Here is a 12,493-nt window from a genome sequence, read left to right as displayed (position 1 = left end):
ATACAGACAGAATTATCAAGACAGAAACAGATCAAGTAGACAGATTTCCAAACTGTCCAACCATTATATCCATACCAAACAACATCTGGGTTTCAAAGCCGGGGGGCTCTGGACAATGGCTTCCCAGAATCCATATCAAATCACAGAACACTTTTCAAAGTGAGCCCCAAAACAAAGCTCCACATCAGGGCTTATATAGCCTTCTCCTGGCTCAGAGAATGTAACAACCTTGTTGACTCACTGGCCAATCAAGAAGTATCTACTGAAAAACAAGCCTCCCACCCCAGGCTCCAGGTGCACTTTAGCCTAGGGGCAGGGAAGATCTTCAAAATTTACATTCCCATTACAGGGCCCCAGTCAGGCAGGGCCCAGAGGACTGTCTCTCTGGTGGGTTATCACGGGGGCCAAATGCTTTTCACCAGTGGGCTGCAGCCGGCCATTGAGGTCCTTCCAGATTCTTCTGTTCTGTAGTTCTGCAGCGTGTTCTCCTGTTACAGTGTTGGGAGGAAGCCGCTTATCTTATGCAGTAGCTGTGTCTTGAGAAGTCGGGCCAAGTCAGGCCAAGGCCACTTCCAAAAATCAAATTGTGTTCCCACCAATTTATGATGTGATTTTAGAGATGTTCATTTCTATAGCTCCTGGGCACATTCCGAAGTTAGGCCTCTATAGTTTTTTTCTCTTTCCCAGGCCCTCATCATAGTAGTTAAAAAGCATTCTGAAACAAATCCTTTTGTAAAAGGAAAGAACCCCCTTTTTTTGCGGTGGGGGGCAGTGTGGTCCTGGTTTCCCTGTTGGGGCCAGGCTAGCAGTACACGGTTCACTCATGGCCTGATCTCATTGGATTAGCCTGTAGCTTTGATCAGCCTCTTCTCCTCACCTAGGCTGGCCTGCCCCTCTGGAGGCAGTGTGTTGGCCCCAACTCCATGGGGCTCACCACGGTGGGGACGTCTCAGCCTCTGCCATTCAGGCACCCTGCTGGTAGCAAAGATCACAAGATGGAAGGAAGGAAACAAGCATTTGTTCAGTCTCTATTCCATGATAGCAGGTACTATGCTAAGGCAGACAGAAATTACGTGACTTGCACAGGGTCACTCAGCTAGCTAAATGTCTGGGCTTTGGACACCAGGCCCAGTGCTCTGAGCCCCATGGTGCCCCCGGCTGCCTCCAGGTCCAGGGCAGCACCTCTGCTCCATTGCTTCCTTGCCTTTGGTGGTGGGGTCCAGCTGCCAGGACCTGTCTCCCGTAGGAACCTACAGAGTCTGACTGTCCACCTATCCATCTGGCCCTCCCTGTCACCCAAAGCTTCATTGGCCCAGTCTGGGCTGCAGGAAGCAGTAACCTGGGCCTGAAGACAGGCAGGGAGCCAAGGAGTCATGGCATCTTATTCTGCAAGTTATCTTTTCTTTCCTACCCTGGGAAGGGAGACCAGGGAGGAACAGAACAGCTGAGCTCTTGTCTTTTGTAAATCCAGGTTTTTCTGTGTTGTTTCATAAAAGATTGGACTAATTTTTGACATTTTAAAATATTAAATTAGCAAATTATATGGACTGCATAATAAAATTTGAATTGTATTTCCAGATAACTAGAATTATGGAATGTGTATCCTGGACTTACTTCGTGTTCTGCTTTCCCCCTGCCCACCCACCCTCCAGAAACTTAGCTGCCAAAGTGATCTCTTGAAAGCCGAGGTCTGGCCACGTTACACGGCAGCCCCCGTGTTCAGCACCCCCAGCAGCTTCCTGCTCCCTTCAGGATCAGAAAGAAAACCCTCTCCTAGGCATTCAAAGCCCTTCACAAGCCGCTCCCTCCTCCCTTTTCAGTCATTTTACACCTTCCTCCCCTCCAGTCCTCCCGTGGGACACACCACCTCCTAAGCGCATTGCCTTTCCCTGGCTGTCCCCATTCCTAGGATGCTCGCCTTCCTCCTACCCACCTCCCTTCATCCCTCCCTTCTGGAAGGTTCAGCTCAGGCAGGTGACCTTTCCTGCTCTTTCCCTGCCACCCTACACACACATACACACACACACACACACACACACACACACTCACACCCCCCCCACAAACATACACACACACAAATACACACATATGTATACACACACATGCACACACACACACACAGTCTCACTCAGAATTAGCTCCCACTCGCACTGTTTGTATCTTCCACATCTCCCTTGTTTGCTTGCTGGTTCACCCATTAGAATGTGAGGTCCTGGAAGGCAGGGAGCTTGTTTTTCCTTTTCTTTGTACCCTCCACACTTAGCCCAGTTCTAGGCACATAGTGGTTGTTTATAGATTATGCACCCAGATGTTAAAGTGAAGGACTCTTTGTGCGGCCAGTTGGCTCAGCGAGTAAGAGCACCGGCTCCAGTGTCGGGACGACCTGGAGATTGAATCCTGGGCTCAGATACTCTGCACCACACCCAGAAATAACTGGCCATATAACCTTGAACAAGTTACTTAACCCCGATTGCTTTAAAAAAAAAAAGTGAAGGACTCTTCCAGAGATTTGATATACAGTTGTATGTTCCCAGTATATGTAAAGCTTTTAAAAATATTTCCTTTCATTTATTTATTTTTCACAGCCTTTTCTTTTTAAATTGAGTTCCAGATTTTCTCCCTCCCTCCCAGCCCTCCACCCCTTGAGAAGACCACAGTAGGGTTACCTAGAGCTCTAAAATCTCAAACATCAGTTTAAAAAGACCCCTCCCCAAGCTTGAAGGTGATTGAAGTCTTCTGCTTAGTATTCTGTCTGCATGAAAACTTCCCAAGGCGGTGGCGGTGCCATGTTCTTCTCTGTTTACCTCCTACTATTCTTTTCAAGTTTGTTTTTTTTAATATTTTTTCTTTTCTTTCTTTTAAAAAAAAAAAGATTTCTTATTATAAGGAACTATACAGGGGCTTAAAATAGAAAGAAAACCAAGGTCCTGACAACACCAAGGTCTGGAAAGCTTGTGGCTGTTTCCATGCAGTGGAAGGTTAGGCCTCAATCGTTTTGTAGCCTTCTTCCAACCCTTTCTTCCCTGTCATGAGCCCAGTTCTGAATTATGCTGTTTGGCAAGATTGCTAGTTTTCAAATATGAAGAGGGGGAGGGAGAGTTTATGGTCAAGAGAAGATTGCAGAAGATAAAATAGTTTTTAAAAATAATTATCTGTTACTAAATACAATAGTGAGAGTAAAAGTGACATCTGCACCCTTTTGCCTTAGTATAACACGTTGAGGCGAGGAGAGTGGCTGGATCTGACCAGGGACGCAACAACACTATCCCTGTCAGAGTTAAACAATGTCATCTTAACGGCTGTGTGGAGCTGATCTGTTTTTACAGTGAATTCGTTTACTAATGTGCACCTGCCACCTGTCTCTGTCTTTCAAGCCTTCCCTTGGACCAAAGCCTAACAAAGAAAAAAATAAAAGAGTTCATCAATAGCAGCCGATACATGGACCACCTCTGATGGCATACGCAGCGTTTCGCACACAGAACCTCTCTCTCGCTTCACTGCTCAAGCACAAGGAGAATGACAGATCTCCTTTCTTCTGTGGAGTCAGGGTTGGTCATCATAATTACACAACATTCAGTTTTATCATTCTTTCTGTTTACATTATAGTAGTCATTATATGTTTTTTTCCTGATTCTGCGTACTTCCCTCTGTAACTTAGTCTTCTCATATTTCTGAGTTTTTCTTTTGTCATTCCTTACTATACAGTAACATGCTGTATTACTTTCATTTACCACAATTTGTTTAGTCATTCTCCAGTAGAGAGATACCCACTTTCTTTTCTTCCAAGTCACTTTTTTTCTGTTTCAGATGTCTCTTTTTTATTTTTTAATTTATTATTTGTTTTTAGTTTTAAACATTTAAACAAATTTTAAACATTAATAAACATTAAACATAAGCTTTTGAGTTTTAAATTTTCTTCCTCCTCCTGCTCCCCAAGACAGTGTGTAATCTGATGTAGGCTCTACATAGCCATTCATATTAAACATATCTTCACATTAGTCATGTTGTAAAGAATTAGGACCAATGGGAGGAAGCACAAGAAAGAAGAAACAAAACTAAACAACTGCAAAAAAAGGGAATAGTCTGCTTCAATCTGCCTTCAGACCGCGTAGTTCTTTCTGGAAGTGGCTGGCACTCTTCAGCGTGAGTCTTTTGGAGTTGTCTCAGATCCGTGCATTGCTGAGAAGAAAGTTAGTCATCGCACAGTGTTACTGTTACTGTCTACAGTGTCCTGGTTCTGCTCACTTCACTTAGCATCGGTTCATATAAGGCTTTCCAGGTTTTTCTGAAGTCCACCTGCTAATCATTTCTTATGGAACATTAGTATTCTATCGTATTCATTGACCACAACTTCTTCAGCCATTCTGCAAGTGATGGGCATCCCCTCCATTTCCAAGTTTTGGTCACCACAAAAAGAGCTGCTATAAATATAAAATAGACAATTGATTACATTGTTTTTACACAAACAAAACCAGTGCAGTTAAATTTGGAAAGGAAACAGGTAACTAGGGGAAAAAAAATCTTTGCAGCATGTTTTTCTGAAAAAGGTCTCAGATACAAAATATACAGGGCATCCCAAAGTCTTAGCACAGTTTTAAGCTTTGATTGCTTAAGATTGTGCTAAGACTCTGGAACCCCCTGTGTAAGGAACTGATTCAAATTTATAAGAAGAAAAACCAGTCCCCCACTGATGAATGACCAAAGGGTATAAACAGGTAGTTTAAAAGTAAGAAGTGTAAGCTGTCAACAAACTCATAAAAAGCAATGCTCCAAATCATCAGTAACTAGAGAAATGCAAGTTAAAGCAGTTCAGGGGTTTTCATCTCACACCCATCAGATTGACGAAGGTGACGGACAGAAGTACAAGTGATGAAGATGGGCCCGTCGGTGAATTTCTGGGGGAGCTCTCAGGCCTCGGTCTGGCCCTTCTGGAAGGTCATATTGAACTGTGCACGTGTCCTCTGCTTCAAGGCCTTTATCCCATAGGGAGAGGAAAAGGGCTGGCCAGTTTCAGAGAAAACCTAGCAGACCCATATGAGCAGATGCCCAGTGCAAGGGGCTGGGCTGGGCCAGAGATGCAGGGCACTGCTCCCTTGTTCCCTCCAGATGGGATCTAGCCGACATAGAAATTTATTTTGCCTGACTGTGCATTTGTTCAGAGGGTTTACCTTTTCTTTTTGTTCATTTGGGAGAGGGTTAGGGTTAGAGCGATAGAAAAGAAATCCTTGTTGGTTGATAAAAATGCAGTTTTATAAGACTTCGATTCCTCAGCCACTTATAAAACCTACTTTCTAACCCTGTCTCCAGGTGCAAGGCAGTTAGTGGTATATGGAGAAGGCACTTTTTCTCTGGAAAATATTCCTTTTATGGGTTTCACTATCTTGGAAGGACCTTGTAGGAAGGTGTTTTCTTCACCATTCCCCATGGTTCTAGTGCCTATGGGACCTTCCTTAATGATGCTTTTATCTGAGCTTTCTGGGCGAGGAAGGCTCTTTCCTAGCCAGCCTCTAGAGGTTAATCCCTGAGGCTTCACAATTAAGGGTATCTTGGGATGTGTAGAAACCACTTTTGGACTCTACAGGCCCAGCCTATAGGTGGGGTCACAACGATGATGTGGGATCTCAGCTGTAGGGGCAGATGGGAGCACGTTCATGCCTTGATGTTCTTCAGATGACCAGTTAATACACTGGAGTTTTTGGTGGAACTGGCTCCTGAAAGGCTCAGCCTCTTTGCTTCTTCTCTCTGACCTGGTTGGTTTTCCTAAAGCCAGTTATCTGGCTGGCTCTGCCCTTCTGCTGAAGCTTAGCTCCAAATGGGCATGAGCTTAGTCTTTGGAAGCCGCTGGCTTCTTACTTACAAGGGTCTTCAGTAGTTGGCACCTTGGATTCCCTTTTGCTTTCTCCCTTTTGGACTTCACACTGACTGAGGCTTCTTTGGATGTCCCAGTTCCTTTGCAGAGCCGAGCTGAATGTTCACCCTTTTGGGGGTGCCTCGAGGTTCTGGCTCTTTACTTACTAGAAGGTACTAAGAAGACCAGAAAGGTGGGAGGAGTACAGGGGAGGGACTAGATTTGAAGAGATTTAAGTTGGAGGCATTTAGGTGGCACAGTGGTGAGAGCCCTGGGGAATCTCAAAGACCAGAGTAGAGATCCTGCCTCAGATTCTTTAGAGACGTGTAGGCCTAGGCAAGCACAGAACGTCTCTCTGTGTCAGACTCCTCCCTGTAAACTGAGGTCCTTGGACTTGGCCTCTGAGGGCCCTTCCACCTCTAAATTTGTCATCCTCTGGCTCTAAATGTCAAACAAGTCTTTCGTTTTTTATCCCGGAGGCAGTGGGGAACCAGTGGAGATTGGTGCGTAGGTAAAGCGAGATGTGATTCCGTTAAATTCAACAAAGGTTAAGAAAGATGGCACTCCTTTATTATTTGTCATTTTATTTCCTGAAAGGGGGCAAAAGCAGTGACAGTGGTCAGAGAGAACCTCTGTGAAGAAAGTCCCTTGGAGAAGAGTGCTTGTGGGGGTGTCTGAGAGCAGAAGCGCATCCTGAAGTCAGATGGCCAAGCAGCTGATGCCCATTGGATGCTTAGGAGGCTTGGCCTGGAGATCTGGGACGTGGGCAAGAGCCATGCACATGGGGAGGCAGCCCTCATGCTGCGGTCCCACCTCGTGGCCCATGTAGGTTGTGCCCATGGAGCCCAGAGAGGTCCCCCTGGAAGGCCTGTGTACCCCAAGGCACTCACAAGTCTTGAAATAGTGAAGTAACTTAATGTATTCGTCCATAACATGAACAAAAGAAAGTGCACAGTAGGTCACGCTCTAAGTAAGACTGTCTCAAGAGGCTGGGTGGTGAGCTATTCCATATGATCTTGACCTGGATGTTTGGCTGGCCAGGCTCATTTTTGTCAGTCTTTTTACCCCCAAAGCATCCTGGGCTTTTCATTTTGGTAACAGGCTCAGATTTTGAAAAAGAATAATGGTGCGGAGGGGCCTCTAGTCCCGTAGAAGGAAGGAACTATGAAAGAAAGCTCTTTCCTTTTGACTTCAGGAATTGAAATGCAAGGCATTCTAATTCTCCCCTTGAATTATAGCGAGTTTAGCAGCATTACAGGCAGTGCATATCACTTTATGAAGGATGTTGAGAAAATTCAGAGGCAATTGTAAAACTATATTGTAGAAGCCTATTTATGACATTGTTGTTACAGACTCCGGAGAAGCAAGTGGTCCAGATGGAGTTTAAATCAATGATTTGTGTAGCCTGAAAAGTAGAAGGCTGTGTTCCATTTTGGTCGCATTCAGATCAAGATGCTATAGCCTGATTTCTTTCAGGAAATCTCCCATATGATATGAAGTACAAAGCACTTTGTGGCATTTCTGATAGGAATTACGTCTGTTTGTCATCCCCCAAAAGTGACTTTTCTTTTAAATGTGAAAACTCAGCATCCTTAGTACAAATAATAGAAAATTTATTTTAAATGGCGTCCCTGAGTTCTAGAGGGGAGTTTGAAGGGCTTTTCTTTAATTAAAAGTGCTATCTATACATTTAGTAAAAATCCGGGGTAGCTGAGAAATTGATTTTTTTTTTTGTTAAAGGAAAGCTGTGAGTTTCCTTGTATGGGGTAAATGTCACTCTGTTCATATCTTAGCTTAGCTGCAAGTCAGGACTTGTACTATTCTGCCAGGTTGTCATAGAAACACAGCTAACTGTCATTTCAGCTCAAGCTACTGATGGTTTTATTTGTAGGTTTGCAAGATTATTAAAATTTAACAAAAATTATTGATTTACTTTTTTATTAACACTGGCTTGTGTTTACCTTAGTTCAAGCTGCATGAAAGCTTTTTTTTGTTTTATTTTTTTTTTAAATTAAAGTGAAATTCAGGTATATTAAATCCCCTTGGTGTTTTGCTGTTTTTCCTTAAAATGTTATCTAGACTCTGCAGCATTAGTAGCTCAGTGAAATGGGTTTTTATAAATCATTTTCCTTTTTCTTTGTTTATAGGAAGGGAAAAAAAAGAAAAAAAAATCACCTTTAACTTAACATAAAAGATACCTGTCAGAAAAGACTGAAATGTTGCGTCAGGTGCCTGATCTTAAAGTTTTCATTTTATTTCTGTTTCCTGAAGCCTGGCAAGAATGCTTCAGTGCACCGAGTCTGGAAAGTATATGTTTTCATATATGTATGTGAGAGAGAAATGAGTCCCTTTTTAACTCATGAGTAAGACAGGCGAAGCTTATTTACAGTAACTTGATCTAATGGGCCGTGGATGAGGGCTTTTATGCAAACTAGGCAAGAGGCTTGAATTCTCTCTTCACGTTGGCTGCACACTGGGTGTCCAGGCTTCAGCAACATGTGGCATTTGATTACATAAGAGAAGTGCCAGAAATTCAATTTTTATTTATCAGACTTCAGAATGCTCAGGTCATCCATACAGCGTTAAATGTAAGTTTTCTAATGATGCTGTATTCATTGCCTGCAAAAGATATACAGAAGCTGTTTATTCTGTTGTTTTGGCAATTTTTCCTTGCCTCTTCAGGGAATAGTTAATTAGTTGATTAATGTAAAAATTGATGTTATCACCTTTTGACTTATGACAAAAAAAATTTGTTAGAGGATTGCTTTATAGGCCCCTTTTTTTGATATGGAAGATAATGATGTCATTGGCTGCTGACAGCCAAGTTTCTGTTTCTTTTTATGGCTCTCAGAAATCCCTTCTGGTCGTAGACTCTGGGAGCCTTGGGCCTTTTAGAGAGTAGGCACTAGAAGGATGCCTGCAGATTTGGGGACTGAGAGACTGTCACCTAACCCTACATTATGCAGATGAGGAGAGTGAGGCTTGGGCTCAGTCCTTTGCCCGGCTTGTCCACTTGGGCCTTGAAGCTGATTCTTCCTGATTCTAAGTCAGCACTCTCGTTAGCCAGCGAGTGCCTGCTGTGTGCCAGACCAAAAGCCAGTGCTCACTCTTGAGGAGTGCACAGTCTAAGGTGGGAGATGCCGTGCCGAGCTGTTGGCTGCACACACCAGGCTGTAGATGGTGGGAAGCAGTCAGCAGAGCGAAGGTGTTAGGAATTGGGTTGGAGGCCTAGTAAAGGCTTAGAGAAGGCAGGATCTGAGCTGGGACTCGGGGGAAGCCAGGGGGGCATGTGAGGAGGGAGGGCAGCCTAGATATGGAGGTGGCTGGAGAAAATGCCCAGACTCAGGACAGGGAGGAACGTGCCAGAAATGGGGAGGAGGCCAAGGGACTGGTTCACAGGGCACATCATGGGAGTGGAAAGAGGCTGGAGGAGTGGGCAGCGGCTTTGGCGGCCAAGCAGAGGATGCTCTGTCCGATGCTGGGGGGAGAGGGAGCAGGGGGGGTTTGTTGAGTGAGGGGCAGCATGGTTGGACCCTCACTTGGGCAAAGTCCCTTTGACACTGAATGGGTTGGAGAGGAGAGCCTTATTGCAGTTATCTGGGTGATGGGGCCTGCACCAGGCTGAAGGCAGCGTCAGAGAAGAGCAGGGGCCCATGTGAGAGATGGTCACAAGGGTAAAACGCACAGGCTTCGGCAGAAGGTGAGCTCTGTGGGGTGAGAGAGAGTGAGGCCCAGCTCGAGGGCCTGCGTGTCTCGGAGGACGGTGGGACTCGGACCGGGTTTGAGGGAACAGAGTGAGTTCAGTTTGGTGCATCTTAAGTTTAAGATGTCTACAGGAATCCAGTTCAAGACGTCCAGTGTACGTTTGGAGATGTGAGGTTGGTGGTCCACAGAGAGGTCTGGGCTGTATAAGAAGAATTGAGAACCGTTGGCATAGGCATGATCATTGAACCCAAGGGAGCTGATGAGATCACCAAGAGGAATAGTGTAGAAGGGGCAGAGAACTCTGTGAGACATGCACAGTATCTCAGCCACTTGGGGAGAAGAGAACATCATGGTCTGCAGCGGTCCGGAAGGATGTGGATTAAGAAGAGGACAGTGGATATGGCAATGAAGGGATCTCAGCGTCGCCAGAACCATTTTGGTTGGATGATGAGGTGGAACGCAGCCTGGAGAGCAGAAGAGTGTGAGGAGGAGGAAGGCAGAAGGAGGCCCTGTGACTGTAGAACTTTCTCTAGGACGTTAGTCACAAAGGGGAGGAGAGATACGGGGATGTCAGAGAAATGGCCTGTTTGTCAGCTGCAGCAGAGCAGCTGGCCAGCTCACAGGAAAAGACTGGGTATAATTGGGGGTGCAATCAGCTGGAGAAAAGGGGACAGGTTGGTGGGAGCCACCTCTTCATGTTGGGATGAGGGGAAGGGGAAGAGAGGAGGAGAAGAGGGAGCTCCGTTTTTTTTTTTTTTTTTTTTTTTTTTTTTAGCAAGATTTGAGGCAAGATTCTCCATTAGCTAATCAGGGAGGAATCAGGTTTCATTGGTCTGAACATTTTGACTGTTAACTTGGGATTGTCCAGTTTTAGAGTTTTGTATTTTTTTTAAAAGGATTGAGACTGAAATGTAATGATTTGCTATCACACGGTTCTACCATTTTTCACTTTACGTTGGCTTTAGGACTGTCATGTAACCTAATTTCTAAAATCACCAGTATTTTTAACTTAGAATCACATGGATCCACGCTACTTTGAACTAGCTGTGAGCTGGATATGTGGCAATCCAAGGCACCCCTACCCTCCAGGGCTTGGCACACCACTATTTCCGGGGCTATGTTTTCAATTCCTGCCCATAGTTCCTGGTTCCTGTTACCCAAATCCCCCAGTGACAGGATTCCCGTTCCCCCAGGCCCTCTCAGTCATCTGTCTTCTCAGCCCTTTTGCTTGTCTTTAGTCCCCAGGAGAAGCTGGACAGAAGGCATTCAGATCCATAGTGGCTTGGAGCCGTGAGCTGCTTTTCTGTGGCCATAGGATGCAGCCCTGCAGAGAACGTCTCCGTGTCCTTGTCCCTGACTTCAGGGATGTACAGAAGTCCTTCTGAGGGTGCTACTTCTAGCGGGGCAGAGCAGGAGCTGGCTGGCAATTTGTGGTATCCTCTTCTGCCTGGGAATGGGGCTGTTGGAGGGCTCTTAGCCTCGAGGCATCAGAGGAGACTTGGATGTGGGTCCTCATGACTCTGAGGCTTGGTGTCCATCCAGATCGCTAGGCTCCCCTTCAGAAGACACAGATCATGAGGAATCAGCAGAACCCAGCAGAATGTGCTGCATGATCCACCCACCACCTGACCCGTCATGGATCCTGGAGCATCTGCCCCGTTGGGATGGCGCGGCCTCCTTCTGTCCTAAGATTGAACAACGCCAGGAGTGTACTTGTGCCATTGGGCAGCCTCTTCCCCTCGCCGGCTCCTTCAGAGCTGGGGTGGAGAGCCACAGCCCCTGTGCGCCCCCCCTACCCCGACCCCCTGCTGCCAGAGGCGCTCCCCTCCCCAGGGGGCCTTGGTTTTACTTGGCACACGACATGCGCTCGGCTTCTGTGTTGTCCACTCTCCTCCTCCTTCCCCACCGTCCCCAGCAGACTGGAAGCCCCTTGAAGGCAGGGCCCAGCACAGGGCTTGGCAACCAGTAGGTGTTTAATGTTTTCTGATTCTTATTAGTATTCACCTGTTGGTTCAGGTTTGATCAAGAGAAACTGCCCGTGTTGCTACATTAATTATAAACGTGAGTTCCTGTGTGTTTGTGTGTCCATGCACGTACACACGCAAATACACGCACACACACGTGCACACACACACACACGCACATTTTGCTTTCTCCAAGCTGGCCAGCTTCCCTGTGTTGTGGAAGCGCTCACTCTCGTGCTCCTGTTTCTGTGGCCACATGTTTTTGTGTGGCTTTGATGTCCCCTGTGTTTAAAGTGCCCTGGTGTCATTGGTTATTCAGTCCATAAGCATTTATTAAGTATACTTTTGTTGGACACCATCATTTTTATCGTATATTTAAAAGGAATACAAATTGTACATAATAGATTTGCAGTTTCGTGTGCAATCATCTTTTTATTATACAGTGTTATGAAAATGTTTATTTTGTTCCATAAATTAAAAACAAAATTAATTCAGAATTACAAAAAAATAAGCTTGAAGTGGATTTGTGTTATTCCTACTTGGGTGAGCTTTGCTGGGGCCTCCTAAACCAAAGGGCAACTGGGAGTGACTCCTTGGGAAAGGAGCTGCCTGAGTCTTTTCATATCCTTTGCTTCCTCACTTCTAAAATGGGGCCAAAAGAACTGTGCTTGCATTGAACCTATGTGCAATGAGCTGGGGTGCGAATGACTTTGCCACAGTGAAAGAGCCCTTGGTGGCCTGACTGGGGAGGCGAGAAGAGAGGGCATGGGGCCTGCCAGGGATGCCTGTCTCTGAAATTGAAGGCCTTGTCTCAGTCTGCAGTCAAACCTGCACACTGAGATTTTGGTTTTTCTGTGCATTTGCCCCCTTGGAATTGTATGTTCTATTTAATTCAAGAAATATTAAGTGCCAGCGTGGTGCAGGGTTTAGATTAAGTGTTGGGTATATGAATCCCCCAGTTAAACAGTCCCTGCCC

General features: G+C 45.6%; 1 protein-coding gene across 3 annotated transcripts in view; it reads left to right on the top strand.

Moving 5' to 3' along the window:
- Window positions 1-12,493, top strand: part of VPS41 (VPS41 subunit of HOPS complex) — a 178,528-nt gene that overhangs the window by 27,664 nt on the left and 138,371 nt on the right. The window lies entirely within an intron of this gene.

The sequence above is a fragment of the Petaurus breviceps genome, unplaced genomic scaffold, assembly GCF_028583685.1.
Source record: "Petaurus breviceps papuanus isolate PSGF00001 unplaced genomic scaffold, PetGlider_PUasm1.0 174, whole genome shotgun sequence".
Lineage (NCBI taxonomy): Eukaryota > Metazoa > Chordata > Mammalia > Diprotodontia > Petauridae > Petaurus > Petaurus breviceps.
This window is presented reverse-complemented; position numbering and strand designations above follow the sequence as displayed.